The sequence below is a fragment of the Nyctereutes procyonoides genome, unplaced genomic scaffold (assembly GCF_905146905.1).
Source record: "Nyctereutes procyonoides isolate TBG_1078 unplaced genomic scaffold, NYPRO_anot_genome, whole genome shotgun sequence".
NCBI lineage: Eukaryota > Metazoa > Chordata > Mammalia > Carnivora > Canidae > Nyctereutes > Nyctereutes procyonoides.
The window spans coordinates 56,390,022-56,415,990 of NW_026575047.1; the positions used below are offsets into that span (position 1 = coordinate 56,390,022).

Genomic DNA, 25,969 nt, shown 5'->3' on the forward strand with positions numbered 1-25,969 from the left:
GCTGAGGTTTTGGGCAGCTCTCTGGCCCCTGGTCATCTAGCGAGGCACCTAGTCCACGTCGACGTCGCTTCAGTGGTCCTAAGTGGGTTTGTAGAGAAGAGTCCATGCGCTGTGCATTGCCAGAGGGCTTTGGATACGTGGTGTCTCAGGCCTTTGTAGCCTCCCTCAGGGTCAAACGCATCATCTCATGCCTTTGCATGGCAGGGCGTGAGGCCAGGGTTCCACATACGGGCCATGCGGTTTTAAGTGATGACTTCCACATGTGAGCACCTCTGCTCCAGCCAGCTAGTCTGCCAGCCTGTCCTGCACACGCCCACATGCACACACCTGCTAGTAAACACATAGATAACACTCTTGCACACACACCCAAACATACCCATAGAGGGCCCCTCACTCACAGACTCATGCACACCCCCACTCACAGCACGTGGCACTTATCAGGCACATTGCTCATGGAAATTCCTCGACACACATGAAATAGCCACATCTCTGTGTGTGGGCTGACCTGGGCCTGTGACATTTCACCCATGTGCAGCCAGTCCTGTGGGACAGAGGAACAGCACAGGCAGGTGCTAGGCTTCCACATGGATCTGTTCTTTCTGATCTCACCACCTCTGGGTATGTTTATCATTTGTGAGTGCAATTTTCCCAAATTTTCAGGTGTTGTGTCATCGCCAGCCTCACTTCGGCTCAGAATAGAAAGCCTTCTTCTCCTTGGAGGAGTGGAGTGAGGTTGGCCTCACCAGGTTAGCTGCCCAGGTTGGGCAGATTCCACATGGATCGGTAAGAAGGTAAACTTCTTTTGTCTTAGAGTGAGCCTTTGGGCAAGGAAATCTTGTGCTTGCCTGAGGGCCTTCTGACTGGTGTGTTATCCTGACATGTAGGGTTTAGCTCCCCAAGATGATATCCTGTTCCCCCCTCTTGCTCATAGTCATGTCCTTGGATTGTCTCCCAAGTCTGGAGGTCCCTGTGGTCATGCGTCCTTCCCAGGTCCTCCTTGATGTGGCAGGACAATAGTTCCTCCCAAGGGTGAGCATGTCTGCACTAATGGGCTGTCCCAGCCAGACCCCACAGGTGGTCACATCCATGATGACTCCAACATGTGCATTCCTTGGAAAGCTGTACATAGTGAATGAGGAATCCTTTACTATTGTCCTCATGGAAGCTGAGGTCTAGCTCGAGATCCCAGCCAGGGAGATACAGTGAGGGACAGGTGCCGAGGTCAGGGTCACCCACAGCCTAGAGGAGGGTGCACAGGGCTGGAAATTGGCCCTGAAGCAGAGATGTGATTCGGGCACAGGGATACCCTGTCCCTGCCCCCAGGGGATGCCCTGGGTGGGGTAGCATGGGTGGTGCAGGGGCACCAGCACACCCTGCAGCCTGTGGAGGGCGAGTGAGACACAGGTCACCTGTCTGTCTTCCACCGTTCTTGCTGCCTGTCAGCCATTGAAGTCTTCCTCCCAAGGTTTCTTTCCTTTTCTGCTTTAGGGTATCAAGTGTTGTATGGCTTAGGGAAGTGGTCTTTGCAGAGGACATACATTGTTTCCTCCATATCTTGTCAGTGGTTTGGCTCCGTACTTTGTGTTTTTTTGCTAAGTTCTGTGGTCTTCAGGTTTCTGGTATTTTCCTGAGCCTGTTAGCCTTCCTGAGAGCCTTTAGTCATAGGTCCTTTCCTTTCCTCTTATTTCTTCACCCCCCCAAGAAATTTCATTTTTTCACTCTATTTTCTTCTATACCCACTTTGTTAGAAGTATATGATAAAGGATGCTTTATTTTTGTTTTTTTATGCTACTTATGTTATAGTATTTGCTATTTTCCTTCCTCTTCTTTTTCTGTGTATCCTTTATATTACTTGTGATGTATGTTTCTTTTTTTCATGACTCATACCTGATATTGTCTATTAGAAATAGTGCACATTTCAGTGTTTCAGACTTTATTTTGCATTTTCATTTTGTATTTCTGCTTCATATAATATTTTTATATGAGTGCGTTTCAAGTTCATTTTATCTTATCATTGATCTACCCCAATTATGTATTGTGAATGATTCAATGGAATTATATCTTTTTATAGATTGGTTTTCATCAATCAATTGGCATTAGAATTTTCTAGTACTTTTCTATATTTATTTTTTAGAAAGGAAGATATTGTGCCCTGCTTGTCATATTAATCGTGCTTTCAAATGGCTCTTGCCCTGTTACGATGAGCATCCTCTTTCACTTGCTAATGCTCTTGTGCTACCATTTTTGGTCATTGCAATCTCATGGGTTTGTGGCCATATTCTTTTTCAAGCATAATTCTTTTGAAACACACCTGAGATTGTCTGTCTAAAACATCAAGTTTGTAGTTGGAACAATATATACATTATGGGCTTTTTTGTTTGTTTCCATAGAAGGTAGAGGATTTTATTGAAGGTGTCTCTCTTATATTTAGCTCATACAATGTTCCACAATTCATGTCCCTGCACTATTAGTCACTAATCTTCAGATATATGATCAACTTCATGTGGATCAGTGCCTCCTATGGTAACAGAATCCTGAATGCTCACTGCCTACCAGGTATCACATTCTGATGGTCCATTTTATAATTGTTGTGGGATAAATGATGACTCCACAAAGGGATCTTGTTGGAAAATGGACAGAGTGAATAATGAAAATCACTTCTGTGAGCTGAGATCCAGCCCATAGATCATACTAAGCAAAACTGTGGAGGGGAATTCAGCATGGTCAGCAAATGCTCCCAAAAAAGTACTATGGTAGTGGAAAAATAACATGCTGGCATATGCTAGAGGAAACAAATTGTAGAAAGGTCTATATAACCAATTATGGGATGATATTACAATTCTTGGCTGCCAATATGTACATATATGTCATAAATAGACCTTGGGAAACCACTCCTTAAATAATGAGTCCTATGTGACTACACTTGAGCTATTTACATGTTTGAGCTACTGTAATTTTCTGAGTGATGATCAGTGTCTTTAGTGTGATTAGATTGTAAAAATACAAAGATATGGAATTTTACTTATCATTTTCTATTAAGTGGAACAATTGTATAGAAATTGAAAAGTAATAGGTGGAAAAATTAGAGAGGGTGACAAAGCATGAGAGACTCCTAACTCTGGGAAATGAACAAAGGGTGGTGGAGGAGAAGGTAGGTGGAGGTGTGGGGTGACTGTGTCACGTGGGCTGAGGAGGGCCCTTGATGGGATGAGCACTGGATGTTATACTATATATTAGCAAATTGAACTTAATTTTTAAAAATTGAAAAGTAGATGCTCTATGTGAAATCTTCACTGTCTATTTCAATTTGCTTTCCAATGCAGTCACTATGATTAGAACAATTGTTTACACATTGTTTTGTTTTTTATCCATAGTATGAGCAAGAAATTTCATATACTCTTCAACAATGTCTTCTATTACATGCTAAATATTTTTAGATGTGAGATGATTGTATTTAAAATTCTTCGATTCTTATTGTAGTAAGAGATGAAGAGGGACACTATATCATACTTAAAGGATCTATCGAAGAAGAGGACTTAACAATCATCAGTATATATGCCCCGAATGTGGGAGCTGTCAAATATATCAATCAATTAATAACCAAAGTTAAGACATAGTTAGATAATAACACACTTATACTTGGTGACTTCAATCTAGCGCTTTCTACACTTGATAGGTCTTCTAAGCACAACATCTCCAAAGAAACAAGAGGTTTAAATGATACACTTGACCAGATGTATTTCACAGATATTTAGAGAACTTTATATCCAAACGCAACTGAATACACATTCTTCTCAAGTGCACATGGAACTTTCTCCAGAATAGACCACATATTGGGTCACAAATCGAGTCTGAAGTGAACCAAAAGATTGGGATCGTCCCCTGCATATTCTCAAACCATAATGCCTTGAAATTAAAACTAAATCACAAGAAGAAGTTTGGAAAGATTTCAAACAGGGGAGGTTAAGGACCATCCTGCTGAAAGATGAAAGGGTCAACCAGAAAATTAGAGAAGAATTAAAAAGATTAATGGAAACTAATGAGAACGGAGATACAACCATTCAAAATCTTTGGGATAGAGCAAAAGCAGTCCTGAGGGGAAAATACATCACAATATAAGCATCCCTCCAAAAACTGGAAAGAACTCAAATACAAAAGCTAACCTTACACCTAAAGTAGAAAAAACAGCAAATAGATCCTACACCCAGCAGAAGAAGAGAGTTAATAAAGATTCAAGCAGAACTCAATGAAATCGAGACCAGAAGAACTGTGGAATAGATCAACAAAACCAGGAGTTGGTTCTTTGAAAGAAATAATAAGATACATAAACCATTAGCCAGCCTTATTAAAAAGAAGAGAGAGAAGACTCAAATTAATAAAATCATGAATGAGAAAGGAGAGATCACTACCAACACCAAGGAAATGCAAACGATTTTAAAAAACATATTATGAACAGCTATATGCCAATAAACTAGGCAATCTAGAAGAAATGGACGCATTCCTGGAAAGCCACAAACTACCAAAACTGGAACTGGAAGAAATAGAAAACCTGAACAGGCCAATAACCAGGGAGGAAATTGAAGCAGTCATCAAAAACCTCCCAAGACACAAAAGTCCAGGGCCAGATGGCTTCCCAGGGGAATTCTATCAAACGTTTAAAGAAGAAACCATACCTATTCTACTAAAGCTGTTGGGAAAGATAGAAAGAGATGGAGTACTTCCAAATTCATTCTATGAGGCCAGCATCACCTTAATTCCAAAACCAGACAAAGACCCCACCAAAAATGAGAATTATAGACCAATATCCCTGATGAACATGGATGCAAAAATTCTCAAGAAGATACTAGCCAATAGGATCCAACAGTACATTAAGAAGATTATTCACCATGACCAAGTAGGATTTATCCCCAGGTTGCAAGTCTGGTTCAACACTCGTAAAACAATCAGTGTGATTCATCATATCAGCAAGAGAAAAATCAAGAACCATATGATCCTCTCAAGAGATGGAGAGAAAGCATTTGACAAAATACAGCATCCATTCCTGATCAAAACTCTTCAGAGTGTAGGGATACAGGGAACATTCCTTGACATCTTAAAAGCCATCTACGAAAAGCCCACAGCAAATATCATTCTCAATGGGGAAGCACTGGGAGCCTTTCCCCTAAGATCAGGAACACAACAGGGATGTCCACTCTCACCACTGCTATTCAACATAGTACTAGAAGTCCTAGCCTCAGCAATCAGACAACAAAAAGACATTAAACGCATTCAAATTGGCAAAGAAGAAGTCAAACTCTCCCTCTTCGCCGATGACATGATACTCTACATAGAAAACCCAAAAGCCTCCACCCCAAGATTGCTAGAACTCATACAGCAATTTGGCAGTGTGGCAGGATACAAAATCAATGTCCAGAAATCAGTGGCATTTCTCTACACTAGCAATGTGACTGAAGAAAGAAATTAAGGAGTCAATCTCATTTACAATTGCACCGAAAAGCATGATATCTAGGAATAAACCAACCAAAGAGGTAAAGGATCTATACCCTAAAAACTGCAGAACACTTCTGAAAGAAATTGAGGAAGACACAAAGAGATGGAAAAATACTCCATGTGCATGGATCAGAAGAATTAATATTGTGAAAATGTCAATGTTACCCAGGGCAATTTACACGTTTAATGTAATCCCTATCAAAATATCATGGACTTTCTTCAGAGAGTTAGAACAAATTATTTTAAGATTTGTGTGGAATCAGAAAAGACCCCAAATAGCCAGGGGAATTTTAAATAAGGAAACCATATCTGGGGGCATCACAATGCCAGATTTCAGGTTGTACTACAAAGCTGTGGTCATCAAGACAGTGTGGTACTGGCACAAAACAGACTCATAGATCAATGGAACAGAATAGAGAACCCAGAAGTGGACCCTCAACTTTATGGTCAACTAATATTCAATAAAAGAGGAAAGACTATCCACTGGAAAAAAAATAGTGAATGGGAATAAAGGGGAAAGGAGAAAAAATAAGTGAGAAATATCAAAAAGGGAGACAGAACATGAAGGTCTCCTAACTCTGGGAAACGAATTAGGGATGGTGGAAGGGGAGGTGGGCGGGCGGTGGGGGTGACTGGGTGACGGGCACTGAGGTGGGCACTTGATGAGATGAGCACTGGGTGTTATTCTATATGTTTGCAAATTGAACACCAATAAAAATAAATTTATTAAAAATAAAAACAAATGCAGAAAAAAATAAATAATATTCTTCGATTCTTACATGAATTTCATTGACCACTTTCATGTATCATCAGTGAGTTTCTAATGAGTTTAGAGAGACACCCTCAATATAATACATGATTTTACAGTGAGTGTTCTGGGGAAATTTTGATACAAATATCAGGAACAATTATTTCTGTACTACTTCATCAAAATTGTGAGCTTAATCATTCTTTTCATCCCATGGTCGAATGAATATTCATTATGAATTCTTATAAGTTTTTATAAGTAAATATGCCACTAGGAAAATTTTGTTTCACAACTTCTCTAATTTTCTATATACTTTGTAGACTAGTTGTAGAATTAGAATTCCATGGATTATCATCACCAATGAAGTGCTCCCTTATTTGGAATGAAACAAAACTCCTGATATAACACACATTTAATAGAAAATTTAGTGTCTCTTATGTCTTTGAGTAAGACAAACAAATGGTAATTTTAGAGTCTTCATTCCTGTGAATGTTTTAGGGTGTATTTTAATTAGATTGATGACACAGTCACGGGAAGTAGAATAACTTTTTTTTTTCTTACTGGAGACAATTTTCTAGACATAGAGTAAAGGATTTAGGTAGATGGTACATGAAACACCTTTTAAATAAAAAAAATAAATATCCCAGTCTTGGTATTCAAAATAGATTTTACTAGCCAATATATATTCAGCCAATTTTATATGTATTTAAAGGTGGATTATATAGTCATAATGAATGACACTGAGGGAAATAATTGGGGAAACTTTGACACCAGTGTCTTTTACATAAAAAATGACTTCCTATGCTACTCTACTTTAAGGAGTAATTATAATTTTCTTTTCATGTAGGTTATCATCTGCATATCTATAGTTAATTCCTTGTAGCCTCTTAATTGTAAATATTTGATCAAGAAGTTTTTTTCTTTTTTAACTTCCCTAACTTCCCCCAAGTTATTGACTGGAAATGACATTGGAATTGCTTGAAATTGTTCCTGCCACTTCATGGGAAGTTCTAATGTTATTTATTAGTACAAATTTCCTTATCTGGAAATGATCAGAACACTGATTTCCAAAGGTAACATTACAGTTTTTAATAAATTCATTTTTTATGGACCACTCTTATTTATTTTTTTAAGTTTTTATTTAAATTCCAGTTAGTTAACATATAGTATAATACAAGTTTCAGGTGTACAATATAGTAATTCACCAGTTCAATACAATACCCATTGCTCACCACAGCAATTGCACTCTTTTTTTTTTACTAGTTAATAATACAACTGGTTGTACAAAAGTCTGTGAAACCAACCAGTGTGAGGTTTAATGTGGAGTCGGGAGGCCCGGGTGGCTCAGTGGTTAAGTGCCTGCCTTTGGCCCACGGAGTGATCCTGAAGTCTCAGGATTGAGTCCTACATCGGGCTTCCTGCATGGAGCCTGCTTCTCCCTCTACCTATGACTCTGCCTCTCTCTGTGTGTTTCTCATGAATAAATAAATAAATAAAATCTTTAAAAAATAATAATTTGTGGAATCACATCTTAGGCTTCTGTCTCATTTATTTCCAGGAATAATATCAGAAAAAAACCCTAGTAGAGTTAGTATATTTTATGTGCAGGTACATGATGAAGCATCCAGTCTTTTCCATGATTGACAAATGGACATATATACATCTCATATGTCCCTACTTTTACTTTACTTTCACAGGTCAATATGAACTAAAACCTTGACTTCATATGAATAAAAATATTATCCCTTTTTCTTGAGGCGATAAGGAAGAAATTATTGCAAATAATTGTATCATCTAATCCTCAAGAGCCAGTAGGAATTCTACCATCTGTAAGCGTTTTGTCCTGAAGATACTGACATTTCTCTTAACACGCTATAGCAGTCCAATTACAATAAGACTCTGGCTGGGCTAGTCAATCATGAGGCCAGATCATTATGTATGATGACTGGTCTCCATGAGTAAATACTATGAGTTAGTGTGTCCCAGGGCGAAATAATCTGAAGTACTCAGTGTTGCCACATCTGTCAGGATCAATATTTTTTTAAAGATTTATTTATTGGGATCCCTGGGTGGCGCAGCGGTTTGGCGCCTGCCTTTGGCCCAGGGCGTGATCCTGGAGGCCCGGGATCAAATCCCACGTCGGGCTCCCGGTGCATGGAGCCTGCTTCTCCCTCTGCCTGTGTCTCTGCCTCTCTCTCTCTCTCTCACTGTGTGCCTATCATAAATTAAAAAAATTTTTTTTAAAAATTAAAGATTTATTTATTTATTTATTTATTTATTTATTTGAGACAGAGAGAGAGAGAGAGAGAGAGAGAGAGAGAGAGAGGCAGAGACACAGGCAGAGGGAGAAGCAGGCTCCATGCAGGGAGCCTGACAAGGGACCCAATCCTAGGTCTCCAGGATCACCCCCTGGGCTGAAGGTGGTGTTACCTCTGAGCCACCCAGGCTGCCCAGGATCAGTATTTTTTTTTTTTAAGAAATGTGCCTGGATCAATGATTCTCATTGTAATCTGAGCAAAATGAGTGACAAAGTGACTTCTGTGAACTGAGGTCCAGCACAAGAGATCATGCTAGGCAAAAATGTGGAGAAGGGTTTAGTTTGGTCAGCTGATATGACTAATAGGGGATACAGTAATTGAATTTTATCTTGATTGCATATATTAAGGTAATGAATCCTACAAAATACCCATTTCTGATTTAGGGATGACATGGCAGATCTTTGAGTGCTCGGCTGGCAGGGTGCATACATTCATAGCAACCACACCCTGGAGAACCAGAACATAAGGAGAGAGACCAATGGTAAATGATTATGCCTACCTTTAAGGCATTCATACATTTTTCTTACATGAAAAAATCTTTAGAGTAAGAAACAGTTGATTGAGACCAACTAGGTAATTAATGTAAAGGATATGAATCTTTACTTATTTATCTCTTAAGTAAAAGAAACTTAGAAATTAAAGAGTAGTTCTAATCAAAATGTCTTAAAGGATATTTTAATTTCCTTGCTGAAGCCATAAGATTTAGAACACTATATTTCCCCTCTCACCTAAACAGAAATGCTCTAGGCATTTGAGCTATGGACCCAAGTGGATGCTGAACTAAACATTTTCAATTGTAATATGATTATATTTCCAATTCTTGGTATTTTAGGTAGATTTGATAGCCTAATATTCATATTTTGTTAGTGGGTTTCATAGTTAGTGTTGAAGGGGAGATCCTAGTTTCAACATCCAATGCTGATGGAGGCCGTTTGAAGAATCTTTGAGACCAAGATCTTGTTTCAAGTAGTGAACATAATTTTTCATGTTATTTAGAGAGTCAAATGAATACCTTTGGTTTATTTCTTATAGCTTTTTATTAGTAAACTTTCAATTATAGTGGTTTGGTTTGTCAAGTTTCCTAATTTCTTGGTATATTTTGTAGATTAGAAGTGATATTGGAACTGGTTGGAATTTCTACCACTGCTCCAAAGAACTACTGATTTTGTCATTGTTATCAGTTCTTTTCTATGGGAATAATCAGCAGTGCACTCCAGAGGTAACATTGCAACTTTAAAAAAATTATTATTTAGATTATTTCTATTATATATCTTTGGCAAACAAGATTACACATGATTTTGAATAGTCTCTTAATCCAAACAATGTGAGGCCTTTATATTCTAGGTCATCTGAGGTTTCTATGCACTTTTCCCACAGAATTTGTATGCTTCCTCTTTTAAATAACATCAGAAGAGCCTACTTGAAAATATTATTACGATATACTTATACATAATCAATCTCTTGTATTGTGCATGATACAGATGGACATGTATAATTCTCATCTTTCCACAATTTTATTCTATGCTAACATCAACATGGACTAAGATCTTGGTTTCATATAAAAGCTTTAATTTCTTCCCTTTAAGACATAAAATGATGGAGAGTTTTGGGAAGAATTCTGTATCCCCTCCTCATGGGCCAGTGGGAAATTTTACACTGGTAAGCATTTTTCCTGAAGATTGTAACATTCCTCTCAGGGAATTATAACACTCTAATGACAAGATTTTGGCTAAGCTAGTCAGCCATAGGCTGAGTTCTTGACTGTAGTGACTAGTCTCCATAATTGAATAGTATGGTTCAGTGTATCCTAGTGAGACAGAATCCTGAGTGCTCAATGTCTGCCATATATTCAGAATTAAAACTCCTTTTGCAAATGTAGTTCGATCATTGTGGTTTCAAAAATGGGTCTTATCGAAATCTGAACGAAATGAATGACAAAGTCATTTCTGTAAGCTAAGGTCCAGCAGAAGGACTACGATGCTAGGCAAAAAAATGTGAATGAGAATTCAATTTGGTCAGCTAGTGGTACCAAACAAAAAGCACTATGGCATTGGAAAACTAGCATGTTGGCAAATACTAGAAGTGTATTATACCGAGGCTATAAATAACCATTGTGGAATGACATGGCAACTCTGAGTACTTGACTGGTGGCCTTCATTTTTTTTTAATAGGAAGTTCTTTTTTTTTCCTTAATTATTTATTTATTTTTTTAATAAATTAATTTTTATTGGTGTTCAATTTACCAACATACAGAATAACACCCAGTGCTCATCCTGTCAAGTGTCCCCCTCAGTGCCCGTCACCCATTCACCCCCACACCCGCCCTCTTCCCCTTCCACCACCCCTAGTTTGTTTCCCAGATTTAGGAGTCTTTATGTTCTGTCTCCCTTTCTGATATTTCCCACACATTTCTTCTCCCTTCCCTTATATTCCCTTTCACTATTATTCATATTCCCCAAATGAATGAGAACATACACTGTTTGTCCTTCTCCAATTGACTTACTTCACTCAGCATAATACCCTCCAGTTCCATCCACGTCAAAGCAAATGGTGGGTAATTGTCATTTCTAATGGCTGAGTAATATTCCATTGTATACATAAACCACATCTTCTTTATCCATTCATCTTTCGATGGACACCGAGGCTCCTTCCACAGTTTGGCTACTGTGGACATTGCTGCTAGAAACATTGGGGTGCAGGTGTCCCGGCGTTTCATTGCATCTGAATCTTTGGGGTAAATCCGTAACAGTGCAATTGATGGGTCACAGGGCAGGTCGATTTTTAACTCTTTGAGGAACATCCACACAGTTTTCCAGAGTGGCTGCACCAGTTCACATTCCCACCAACAGTGTAAGAGTGTTCCCTTTTCTCCGCATCCTCTCCAACATTTGTTGTTTCCTGCCTTGTTAATTTTCCCCATTCTCACTGGTGTGAGGTGGTATCTCATTGTGGTTATGATTTGTATTTCCCTGATGGCAAGTGATGCAGAGCATTTTCTCATGTGCATGTTGGCCATGTCTATGTCTTCCTCTGTGAGATTTCTCTTCATGTCTTTTGCCCATTTCATGATTGGATTGTTTCTTTCTTTGCTGTTGAGTTTAATAGGAAGTTCTTTATTGTAGGAAGTCTGGGTGCCTTTTTTTATTATTGGAGTTCAATTTGCCAACATACAGAATATCACCCAGTGCTCATCCCATCAAGTGCCCCCCTCAGTGCCCGTCGCCCAGTCACACCCCCCCCAACTCCCTTTCCATCACCCCTTGTTCGTTTCCCAGAGTTAGGAGACTTCTCATGTTCTGTCTCCCTCTCTGATATTTCCAACTCATTTTCTCTCATTTCCCCTTTATTCCCTTTCACTATTTTTTATATTCCCCAAATTAATGAGACCATATAATGTTTGTCCTTCTCTGATTGACTTAATTTCACTCAGCATAATACCCTCCAGTTCCATCCACATCAAAGCAAATGGTGGGTATGTGTCATTTCTAATGCCTGAGTAATAGTCCATTGTAAACATATACCACATCTTCTTTATCCATTCATCTTTTGATGGACACCGAGGCTCCTTCCACAGTTTGGCTATTGTGGACCTTGCTGCTAGAAATATCGGGGTGCAGGTGTCCCGGCATTTCACTGCATCTATATCTTTGGGGTAAATCCCTAGCAGTGCAACTGCTGGGTCATAGGGAAAATCTATTTTTAACTCTTTGAGGAACCTCCACACAGTTTTCCAGAGTGGCTGCACCAGTTCACATACCCACCAACAGTGCAAGAGGGTTCCCCTTTCTCCACATCCTCTCCTACCTTTGTTGCTTCCTGCCTTGTTAATTTTCCCCATTCTCACCAGTGGGAAGTGGTATCTCATTGTGGTTAAAAGCCATCTATGAAAAGCCCACAGCAAATATCATTCTCAATGGGGAAGCACTTGGAGCCTTTCCCCTAAGATCAGGAACCAGACAGGGATATCCACTCTCACCACTGCTATTCAACATAGTACTGGAAGTCCTAGCCTCAGCAATCAGACAACAAAAAGACATTAAAGGCATTCAAATTGGCAAAGAAGTCAAACTCTTCCTCTTCACAGAGGGAAGAGGGCCTTCATACACCCACAGCAAACAGACTGGAGAACTGGCACATGAGTGATGAACATTGTGGGAAATGGTTGCGCTTATTCTTGAGCCATTCACATCATTTCCTTAATCACAGTAATTTGTGAGATCCTACTCGAAAATAGTATTATTATATACTTATGGTATTCAATAGTCAGAAATAAATCAGTTTTTGCTTGTCATTTATCTCTTAAATATAAGAAGTGTGGGGAAATTGAAGAGTAAGTAGATCATATTTATTGGGTGATCTTATTATGTATTTTAATTTGTTTGCTAGCTCAGTTTCAAGATTAGAACTTTTTTCTTGTCACTTAGGGAGAAATTTTCTAGATATTTGATGTTGATTTAAATTAGATATTTCATTAAACATTTTAACATAAAATGATTAACGTTCCAATTCTTGGAATTTTATGTTGATGTGATTGCTTAACACTCATATTCCATCAATGGGTTTATGTATATAAAGCTAAGTTACAATTTTAGCGAGTAATGCTGGGGGGAGGTGGGCTTTGCATCAACTTTGAGACCAAGGTCATAGAAAATTTGATTTTCTATACTACTTTTTTTTTGAGGATAAAGCATAATTTTTTAAAATTAGATACATAGTCAAGGGAGTATCTATGGTTAATTCTTTAAATATCTATTATTAGTAAGCACTCAACTGGAAAGGTTTTGTTTCACAACTTTTTAATTTTCCTCTATGTTTTTGTGGGATGGAAGTGATTTTTTGAATTATGTGGAATATTCATGACCATAGCAAAGAAGTGCTGATTTTGTTGGATTTTTTTTCTGTTCCTTTTCTCTGGAATGGAACAAAATAATGCACTCCAAGTTTAATAACCAATTTTAAATAAATATACTTTTATGGCTTACTTTTTTATATTTTTCTGTAGTCAAGTAGATAATTGGTTTGGTGAAATATCTGTTAATCCAAACAGTGTGAGCTATTAATTATCTAGTGAGATACCCAATATTTTGTCTTTTTTATTTCCAGGATTTTTGTGGCTTCTGTCTTTGAATAACAACAGAAACATCCTAATAAAGTAATATGAATTCATTTGATGTAAAGTTATATCATAATCCCTTCTGTGTTGTGCATGTTTGTCAAATAGACATATATACATCACATTTTCCATATTTTACTCTATTTCCATAGGTTAACATGAACCACTAGTTGGGCCTCATGTGAATTTATTCCTTTTTCTTGAAAGAATTCCAGTAGGAATTGCGACATCAATAAGCATTTTGTCCTGAAAATACTAGAATTCCTGTTAGGACATTCTAACATTCACATGACAGTGAAACTGTACTAATCAATTGTGGAGCTGAGTCATTGACTGATGACTCCATGTCACCATGTCTCCATGATTAAATAGTATGGATCAGTGTGTCCCAGGGACACAGAACCTGGAATGCTTACTTAGTGTCTGCCATATATCTTAGGATCTATATCCCTTTTATAAATGTGACTGAATCAATGATGAACTTATTGCAAGATACATCCATGAAGGCAAGAGAAACAAAAGCAAAAATGAACTATTGGGACTTCATCAAGATAAGAAGCTTTTGCACATTAGAAGAAACAGTCAACAAAACTAAAAGACAACCTACAGAATGGGAGAAGATATTTGCAAATGACGTATCAGATAAAGGACTAGTATCCAAGATCTATAAAGAACTTATTAAACTCAACAGCAAAGAAACAAACAATCCAATCATGAAATGGGCAAAAGACATGAACAGAAATCTCACATAGGAAGACATAGACATGACCAACAAGCACATGAGGAAATGCTCCGCATCACTTGCCATCAGGGAAATACAAATCAAAACCACAATGAGGGATCCCTGGATGGCGCAGCGGTTTGGCGCCTGCCTTGGCCCCAGGGCGCGATCCTGGAGACCCGGGATCGAATCCCACGTCGGGCTCCCGGTGCATGGAGCCTGCTTCTCCCTCTGCCTGTGTCTCTGTCTCTCTCTCTCTCTCTCTGTGACTATCATAAATAAATTAAAAAAAAAAACCACAATGAGATACCACCTCACACTAGTGAGGATGGGGAAAATTAACAAGGCAGAAAACAACAAATGTTGGAGGGTATGTGGAGAAAGGGGAACCCTCTTGTACTGTTGGTGGGAATGTGAATTGGTACAGCCACTCTGGAAAACTGTGTGGAGGTTCCTCAAAGTTAAAAATAGATGTGCCCTACGACCCAGCAATGGCACTACTGGGGATTTACCTCAAAGATACAGATGCAATGAACTGCTGGGACACCTGCACCCCGATGTTTCTAGCATCAATGTACACAATAGCCACACTGTGGAAGGAGCCTCGGTGTCCATCGAAAGATGAATGGATAAAGAAGATGTGATATATATATATATATATATACACACACACACACACACACACACACACACACAATGGAATATTACTCAGCCATTAGAAATGACAAAAGTAAATGACCCACCATTTGCTTCGATGTGGATGGAACTGGAGGGTATTATGCTGAATGAAATAAGTCAATTGGAGAAAGACAAACATTATAGGGTCTCATTCATTTGGGGAATATAAAAAATAGTGAAAGGGAATAAAGGGGAAAGGAGAAAAAGTGAGTTGGAAATATCAGAAAGGGAGACAGAACATGAGAGACTCCTAACTCTGGGAAATGAACTAGGAATGGTAGAAATGAGGTGGGCGGGGGGTTGGGGTGACTGGGTGACGGGAACTGAGGGGGCTACTTGATGGGATGAGCACTGCGTTTATTCTATATGTTGGGAAATTGAACACCAATAAAAAATAAATTTATAAAAAGAATAAAAATAAAAAATGAATATCACTGGAATCTGAAAAAAGTGACAGAATCAGTTCTGTGAGCTAAAATCTGCCAAAAGACCTTATGAGGCAAAAAATATGGGTAAAGTTCAGTTATTCAGGTAGTCGTACCAACCAGATGTGTGGTATTTGAAACCTTAATTATATACTTTAAGAGAAATGAATTGTAGACATCTATAAATATCTGAATTAGGAATGATGTAATTCTTTGAGTGCTTGGCTGGCAGCATGCATACACTTAAACACTGGGGAAACAGCACATGTGTATTTGAGACTGATGAGTTATATGTTTGTCTACCCTTAATGGGATTTCCTTAGATGCTGCAATCTTGTGAGTGAGGCTTAGTCCAATGAGGTCGATTAGCGAATTCAAAACATATTAAAAGTCATCAGATACTAATTAGCTTTTGGATAAAGGAAATATAGTGGAAACTGAATAATGGTTTATATTTATGGACTATCTCAGAGAGTGTTTTCATTTGCTTGTTAACCCAGTCACAGTAATTCATACCGTGTTTTTTCTTGTCACCCAAGAGAAATTTTCTAGGCATTTGTGCAATGGATTCAAATACATACTGCACTAAATATTTTTAACTGTGAAATTATTGCATTTCTAAATCTTGAAATTGTATTGGTTAATATTCATATTCCTTCAGTCTATTTCATTTCTGCTTAAAGGAAGATCCTAATTTTAATGAATGATGCTAAGTATTCTTTGGAGAAATTTTGACTAAGTCTTAAAACAAATGATTTTCCATACCATTATATCTCATGAAAAAAGTATATTTTTTTCTTGTCATATAGTATAACCCCTTATCACTAAACATTGAATTAGAAAGTTTTTCTTCCTTAGCTCCTCTGACTGTCCCTGTGGTTTATAGGTTGGAAGTAAGATTGCAGTTGCATGGAATTCTTGCCACATCCCAAGAATAGCTGATTTTGTCACATTTACCAGCTCCCTTATCTGTGAAGAAACAATGATGTACTCACAAGGTAATACCTATTTTTTATAAACTTTTTCCTGGGTTATATTTATTATTTATTTAGGTAATCAGGAATTAATTAGTGTTATATGGAGTCTGTCAATTTAAACAGCATGAAGCTTTAATAATCTAGTGATTTTTTTCCAGAATCTTTGTACTTTCTCAGTTGATGCCTCATACAAATATTAGGCACAGTAACGATGGCAAGGTCATTTCTCATGAGTGTGGCAGAGAGAAGTTTGTTCATACTAAGAAGTATGCTTACAGAAATGCCACTAGTACTTAGCGATGTATCCTTGTGAGCACCACCCTAAAAATAGAATGAGAAGTATTTTATGTAAGGGGGCTCAGTGTCTGACATTTAGGTACACTCTAAACCCCTCTAATCATGTCATACTTGTGCTTATGTGAGTCCTGCATGCATTACTGTGGCCACACTATGGAACTGGATGTAGCCTAACCTTAAGTGTCTGCAAATTGCCCTGTGCCTGAGCTCAAGCAAATTAAGTGCTGTAAGTGATTTTTAGACAACTGTTTTTTTTTTATTCCCCATTATGGTTTTTTGTGATTTTCTCTCCAAATCACTGCATCATCTTTGAGGATAAAGTATTTCTGAGGTTGAATTATCAGAAATATATGTACATTGTTGTGATTGAATTTTTCACCAGACCAACATTTTCCTGGAACTTTAAGCATACTCAGATACTCTGATTGCTTGTTTAATTTGTCTGGCGGAAAATACTGGACAAAATTTACTCTGATGGAGACTAGAAATTAACACAATATTGTTGGGAGAACATTGGAAACATTCTAGGAGATCAATATGTTGGCTTATTTAATAAGAGATATGTATTGAATCCTCCCATCTTGTGCCTCTGGCAGGCAAATGAACATTTTTATTTCTCATCTTTCACATTTTTACCTATTTACACAAGTCAAGGATAAGACACATGAAAATGTGAATTCCTTACTCTCGAGATATGACAAGAAGAAAACGCCCATTCTCAAGAGCCAGTAGGAATTCTCTTATAATTCTCAGTAAGCATTTGTCCTTAAAATATTGATCTTTCTTCTAGGGATTATATAATACTCCAGTTACCATAAGGCACTCCATGATAATCAGCTAGGAAATCTGAATCATTTATGTAGGGGCTTATCTCCATGACTGAATAGGGTGAATAACTATGTCCCAGAGTGATGAATTCCAGAGTGCTTAGTTTCTCTCATTTCCTCACGTACACAGTATGCTATTTTAGCGACTCATGTATATTGAGGATGATTGTAATTGACCTCATTGAAAAATCTGAACAAAATAAGTTACACAATCACTTCTGTGAAACTGAGGCCCAGCAAAGATATCCATCATAAACAAAATATGTACAAGGAGGAGATCCATGTTTTCATTTGTCCAGTACCAGCAAGAACTGCAGTATTAGAAAACTAAGCTGCTGAATTCTTAAGATGGTAGAGAAGTAGGGGGATTCTGTGCTTGCCTCGTCCTTCAAACACAGATAGATATCAGATAATTCTGAACACCCAATAAATCCATCTGAGGACTGAGACAACACACTGCACATCTAGAGAGAAAAATAGCCACACTATGGAAGGTGGAGCTATGGAGAGTTGACTTGGGGGAGAAAAGGATTGCAGGTGCTACAAAGGGGAAGGAGCCCTGAACGCAGAAAGAGGGAGGGAGGGAGAGAGAGAGAGAGAGAGAGAGAGAGAGAGAGAGAGAAAATGCAGCATGCAGGAAACTGCACAAGAAAAACTTTTCCCCAAAACCAGACTGGGAAAAGAAGAGGGGCTTATTATTAGAAGATTTTGCAAGCAACCTAGCTGAAAGTCTGAAGTTTTAAAAGTCCATGCCATCACCAGGATCATGCTTGGCAGGCTAGCAGTGCTCCTGTGGTAAGCAGGGTCAGAGGCCCTAGAGCAGATAGCATCTAAAGATCTCTGTCACACTAGGAGAGGCAGTTCCCCTTCTTGGAGTGCATTTGGGAAACATAGCACTGCCTCTCAGGACAAAAAAGATGGTGAGCACTATTTATTAAGCAGCCCTGTTACTTAGCATAGCAGAAGAGGCATCTGTTGAAGGAAACTAACCTGGAAGCCAGCTTATGTCTGTGCTTTACCATAAACTCTGAGCCCCTGTGTAGTCATGCAACTACTTTTCTGGAACAAATGGCACCAGCCACAGCGCAGCAAGACCCTAACCCAGAGAATCAGTGTGAGTGTTAGCCATGCTAAGTCCCTAAAATTTGGAGTTTTGAAACCCATGCCTGAGATAAAACACAGGAGCACTGTGCTGCCAGGCAGACAGATGGCTCAGACACAGACACTTTCTGATGGAAGCCAGGGACACAAGAGGGGGAAGTTATTCTTCTCTGAGTGCTTCCTGAACAGCTGAAAGTGCAAACTCCCCTCACTGGGGACAAGAGAATAGGGTGACAACATTTTCCCCAAAACCCATCATCACACACAGACTACAATGAGCAGCATAGCACCAGTGGAGGTTGGAGTTTCTTACACCAATGTCCAGGCTACTGTGCCCTGTAGGTTCATCCTTTTTTTAAAGGGACAATGGGAAGAGGGAGAGAATCTTACACAGACTCCACATCCAGCACAGAACCCAATGCAGAGCTTGATCTCATGACACTGAGATCATGACCTGAGCCAAAATTAATAGTCAGTTGCTTGACCAACTGAGGTACCAAGGTGTTCCTGCAGTTTAATCTTTACTAGGGCAAGTCTGCCTGGAAATGAGCACTAGGTATTATATATAAGTGATGAATCACTGGATTCTACTCCTGAAACTACTATATTATATGTTAACTGTCTTGATTTTATTTTTTTATTTTTATTTTTTAAATTTTTATTTATTTATGATAGTCATCACAGAGAGAAAGAGGCAGAGACATAGGCAGAGGGAGAAGCAGGCTCCATGCACCCGGAGCCCGACATGGGATTCGATCCCGGGTCTCCAGGATTGCGCCCTGGGCCAAAGGCAGGCGCCAAACCGCTGCACCACCCAGGGATCCCCTGTCTTAATTTTAAATACAAACTTGCAGGGAGAAAAAAAGAATATAAAGGAAAAAGGAGAGGTAAAGAGTTTCCCAGACAAACAAAAACTAAAGGAGTTTGAGACCACTAAACCAGCCCTGCAAGAAATATTAAAGGGGACCCTTTGAGTGGGAAAGAAAGACTAAAAGCAAGAAAGAGGGCAGCCCAGGTGGCTCAGCGGTTTAGCGACGCTTTCAGTCCCTGCATGGAGCCTGCTTCTCCCTCTGTCTGTTTCTCTGCCTCTCTCTTTCTGTGACTCTCATTAATAAATAAATAAATAAAATCTTTTAAAAATAAAAGCAACAAAGACTATAAAGGAACACAGAAAATCTCCAGAAACATGAACTTCATAGTTAATACAATGGTACTAAATCTATATATCAAAAATCACCTTGAATCTAAATGGACTAAAGACTCCAATCAAAAGACATAGGGTACCTGAATGGATAAAAAGATAAGATTTATCAATATGCTCCTTACAAGAGACTCACTTTAGACCTAATGAAAGGGTTAACCAGGAAATTAAAGAAGTAATAAAAAATACATGGAAGCAAATGTAAATGAAAACATGACAGTCTAAAACCTTTGGAAAGCAGCAAAGGCATTTATAAGAGGGAAGAATATGGCAATACAGGCCCACCTCAAGAAGCAAGAAAAGTCTCAAATACACAACCCAAACTTACCACTAAGGGAATTAGGAAAAGAAGAGCAAATAAAGCCTAAAAGCAGCAGAAGAAGGGAAACAATAAAGATTAGAGTAGAAATAAATGACATAGAAACAACAATCAAAAATCAGTAAATAGATTTTTTAAACTCATTATTTGAAAGAATTAATAAACCCCTTGCCAGATTTATCAAAAAGAAAAGAGAAAGGACTCAAATAAAACTATGAGTGAAAGAGTAGAGACCATAACTAACCACAGATATATAGATGACTATAAGAGGAATATTATTAAAGATTATATGCCAATTAACTGGGAAACCTGGAAGAAATGGATAAATTGTTAGAAATAGACAAACTACCAAAACTGAAACAGGAAGAAACAAAATTTGAACAGAACCATAACCAGCAAAAAAATGGATCAATAATCAAAAATCTCCCAACAAACAAAGACCCAGGAGCAAATGGATTGCCAGAGAAATCCTACCAGACATTTAAAGATGAGTTAATACCTTTTCTCCTCAAACTGTGCCACAAAAATTGAAATGGAAGGAAAACGTCTAAACTCATTCTATGGGGCCAGCATTACCTTGCTTCCAGAACCTTACAAAGACCCTACTAAAAGGGAGAATTGCAGGCCAATATCCTTGATAAATATGGATGCAAAACTTCTCATTAATATATGAGCAAATCGAGTCTAACAGTACTTAAAAGAATTATTCACCGTGATCAAGTGATATTTACTCCTGTGTTGCAGAGGTGGCTCTATATCTGTAAATCAATCAACATTATACCACATTAATAAAATAAAAACAAAAACTTATGATAATTTAATAGATGCAGGAAAAAGCATTTGACAAAATACAGTATGCATTCTTGATAAAAAAAAATCAAAAAGAAAGGATGTATGTATACAATGGAATATTACTCAGCCATTAGAAACGACAAATACCCACCATTTGCTTCAAATACCCACCATTTGCTTCCATGGATGGAACTGGAGGGTATTATGCTGAGTGAAGTAAGTCAATCAGAGAAGGACAAACATTGTATGTTCTCATTCATTTGGGGAATATAAATAATAGTGAAAGGGAATAAAAGGGAAGGGAGAAGAAATGTGTGGGAAATATCAGAAAGGGAGACATAAAATAAAGACTCCTAACTCTGGGAAACAAACTAGGAGTGGTGGAAGGGGAGGAGGGCGGGGGGTGGGGGTGAATGGGTGACGGGCACTGAGGGCAGCACTTGACGGGATGAGCACTGGGTGTTATTCTGTATATTGGTAAATTGAACACCAATAAAAAAATAAATTTATTATAAAAGAAGGGATAAAGGTAACATACCTCAACACCATAAAGGTCATATATGAAAGAACCACAGCTAGTATCCCAAATGGGACACTGAGATCTTTTCCTCTAAGGTCAGGTACAAGAGAGAGATGTCCTGTCTATTTTATAGTACTGGAAATCCTAGCCTCAGCAAAAAGACAACAAAAAGAAATAAAAGGCATCCAAATCAGTAAAGAAGAAATCAAACTTACACTATTTGTAGATGCCATGATACTCTATGTAGAAAAACTGAAAGGCCCCAGCAATAAATTGGGAGAACTGATACATGAATTTGTATCACAAGATATAAAATCAAGGCATAGAAATCTGTTGCATGGGAGGACTGAGTGGGTCAGTCACTTGGGCATCTGCCTTCGGTCAGAATATGATCCCAGGGTCCCTTGGGCTTCCTCTCAGTGGAGAGCCTACTTATCCCTCAACCTCTTCCCCTCCCCACCCACTCATGCTCACTGACTTTCACACTCATGTCCTCTTATAAATTAAATCAATCAATCTTTAAAAAAGATATTTATTGAATTTCTATATGCCAATAATAAAGCAGCAGAAAGAGAACTCAAGGAATCCATCTCATTTATAATTACACCAAAACCCATAATATCTGTAGGAGTAAACCTAACCAAAGAGATAAGGGATCTATACTCTAAAAATTACAGAACATTTGTGAAAGAAACTGAAGAAAATAGGGGCACCTGAGTGGCTCAGTAGTTGATCACCTGCCTTTGGCTCAGGTCATGATTCTGTGGTCCTGGGACTGAGTCCTGCATTGTGCTCTACCCATGGAGCCTTCTTCTCTCTCTGCCTGTGTGTCTAATTCTGTCTGTTTCTCATGAATAAATAAATAAAATCTTTTAAAAAAGAAATTGAGGATATACAAAACATGGAAAAATATTCAATGCTCATGGATTGAAAGAAAAATATTGTGAAAATGTCTATAATACCCAGAGCAATCTACACATTCAATGCAATTCCTATTGAAATATCATCAACACTTCCCACTGAGCTGGAACAAAAATTCCTACAATTTGTATGGAACCATAGGAAGGCTTGAATAGTAAAGCAATCTTGAAAAAGAAAACCAAAGCGGGAGTTATCACAATTCCAGACTTAAGCTGTATTACAAAACTGTAATCATCAAGACAGAATGGTACTGGCCCAAACCAGACACATGGCTCAATGTAACTGAATGGAAAACCAAGAAATGGACTCTCAACTCTATGGTCAACTAATCATTGACAAAGCAGAAAAGAATATCCATTGGTAAAAAAAGTCTCTTCAACAATGGTGTTGGGAAAACTGGACAGCCACATGAAGGAGATTGAAACTGGACTACTTTCTTACACCATATTCAAAAATATTCAAAATGGATGAAAGACCTAAATGTGAGACAGGAAACCATAATAATCCTTGATAAGAACATAGGCAGCAAGATCTTTGACTTCATCTGTACCAACTTTTTAGTAGATAGTCTTGGGAGGCAAGGAAAACAAAAGTAAAAATGAACTATTGGGACTAAATCAAGACAAAAAAGTTTTGCACAGTGAAGGAAATAACCAAGAAATGTAAAAGGCAGCCTATGGATTGGGGGAATATATTTTCAAATGACATATAAAATAAAGGGCAAGTATCTGAGATCTATAAAGAACTTTTCAAATTCAACAAACAAATAACAAATAATACAGTCAAGAAATGTGCTTAAGAAATGGATAGACATTTTTCCAAAGAGGACATACAAATGACCAAAGACACATGAAAAAATGCTCAATATCACTCATCATCAGGGAAATAAAATCAAAACCAACAATGAGATATCACCTCACACCAGTCAGAATAGCTAAAATTAACAAGACAGGATATAAGAAATGTTGGTGAGGGTACAGAGGAAGGGGAATCCTCTTACTGTTGGTGGGAATTCAAGCTGGTATGGCTTCTCTGGAAAAGTTTGGAGGTTCTTCAAGAAGTTAAAAATAGAGCTACCATGACCCAGCAATTGCACTACTCAGTATTTACACAAAGGATAAAATAAATACCAATTTGAAGGGACAAAGTTTATAGCAGCATAAAAAAACAATAGCCAAACATAAAAAGAGCCCAGATGTCCATCAACTGATGAATGCATAAAGAAGAAGTACATACATATATATACATATATACACACAATGGAATATTACTTAGCCATCAAAAACAATGAAATCTTGCCATTTGCTACAAATGAATAAATGAGTGAAGCTAGTGTGCATAATGCTAAGCAAAATAAATCAGTCACAGAATGGCAAATACCATGTGACTTCACTCATATATGGAATTTAAGAAATAAAACAAATGATATGAATAATAGTGAAGAGGAATATAAGGGAAGGGAGAAGAAATGTGTGGGAGATATCAGAAAGGGACACAGAACATAAAGACTTCTAACTCTGGGAAATGAACTAGGGGTGGTGGAAGGGGAGGAGGGCGGGGGGTGGGGGTGAATGGGTGACGGGCACGGAGGGGGACACTTGACGGGATGAGCACTGGGTGTTATTCTGTATGTTGGTAAATTGAACACCAATAAAAATTAATTTATAAAAAAAAAGAAATAAAACAAATGAACATAGAGGAACGGAAAAAAAGAGGGAAGCCAACCATGAAATAATTTTTTAAATTATAATTCATTTAGCCAACATATAGAACACCATTAGTTTCAGAGGTAGGAATCAGTAATTCATTAGTTGCATATACCACCCAGTGCTCATCATATCACATGCCCATAGTTAAGAATCTCTCATGGTTTGAGTCTCTCTCTTATTTCTTCCCATTCCATTTTTCCCTCACTTCCCCTATGATCCTCTGTGCTTTTCCTTATGTTCCTTATAAGAGTGAAACCATATAATAATTGTCTTTCTCTGATTAACTTCTTTCACTCAACATAATAACTTCCAGTTCCATCCATGTTAATGAAAACGGTAAGTATTCATCCTTTCTGATGGCTGAGTAAATCATGTCAGTGGGCATCTTGGCTCTTTCCACAGTTCGGCTATTATGGACATTGATGCTATAAACATTGAGGTGCAGTTGCCCCTTCTGATCACTACATTTGGATCTTTAGCATCTTCCATCCATTTTAACTGATTTTTCAATATGGTTTAAGAAAGTAGTCTATTTTCATTCTTCTGCAATTGGCTGTCCAGTTTAGTTGACCAAAGAGGTCAGGGTCCATTTCTGGGGTTTCCATTCTGTCCCATTGATCTATACGGCTGTACCATACTATCTTTTTTTGTATAATTTTTTATTGGAGTTCAATTTGCCAACATATAGTATAACATGCAGTGCTCATCCTGTCAGGTACCCCCCTCAGTGCCTATCACTCAATCACCCCAACCCCCTGCCCATCTCCCCTTCTTCTACTGCTTGTTCGTTTCCCAGAGTTAGGAAACCCCCATGATCTGTAACCCTCTCTAACTTTTCCCACTCATTTTCTCTCTTTTCGCCTTTAATCCCTTTCACTATGTTTTATATTACCCATATGAACGAAACCATATAATGTCGGTCCACCAATTGGCTATTGTGGACAATGCTGCTATAAACATTGTGGGGTGCAGATGTCTCAGACTTTCATTGCATCTGAAACTTTAGGGTAAATCCCCATCAGTGCAACAGTTGGGTCATAGGGTAGCTCTATTTTTAACACTTTGATGAACCTCCACACAACTTTCCAGAGTGACAGTACCAGTTCACATTCCCACCAACAGTACAAGAGGGTTCCCTTTTCTCCACATCCTCTCCAAAATGTGTTGTTCCCTGCCTTGTTAATTTTCACCATTCTCACTGGTGTGAGGTGGTATCTCATTGTGGTTTTGATTTTTACTTCCCTGATGGCAAGTGATTCAGAGCATTTTTTCATTTGCTTTTTGGCCATGTGTATGTCTTCCTCTGTGAGATTTCTGTTCATGTCTTTTGCCCATTTCATGATTGGATTATTTGTTTCTTTGCTGTTGAGTTTAATAAGTTCTTTATAGATCTTGGAAACTAGCCCTTTATCTGATATGTCATTTGTAAATATCTTCTCTCATTCTGTAAGTTCTCTTTAGTTTTGTAGATTGTTTCTTTTGCTGTGCAGAGCTTTTTATCTTGATTAAGTCCCAATAGTTCATTATTGCTATTGTTTCCCTTGCCTTCATAGATGTATCTTACAAGAAGTTGCTGTGGCCCAGTTCAAAAAGGATGTTGCTTGTGCTCTCCTCTAGGATTTTGATGGAATCTTCTCTCACATTTAGATATTCCTTCCATTTTGAGTTTATCTTTGTGTATGGTATAAGAGAATGGCCTACTTTCATTCTTCTGCAAGTGGGTGATCAATTTTCCCAGCACCATTTATTGAAGAGATTGTCGTTTTCCAATGAAAAGGACAGTCTCTTCGTCTTTCCTGCTTTGTCAAGTAT

The 25,969-nt window shown here is 38.1% G+C and overlaps 1 non-coding gene across 1 annotated transcript; it reads left to right on the forward strand.

Annotated features, from left to right (window-relative positions):
- Positions 1–1,080: 1,080 nt before the first annotated feature.
- LOC129510650 (small nucleolar RNA SNORD116) lies at positions 1,081–1,174 on the forward strand. Its single transcript, XR_008664629.1, has one exon. It is a non-coding gene; the product is annotated as a small nucleolar RNA SNORD116 (small nucleolar RNA).
- Positions 1,175–25,969: the final 24,795 nt, after the last annotated feature.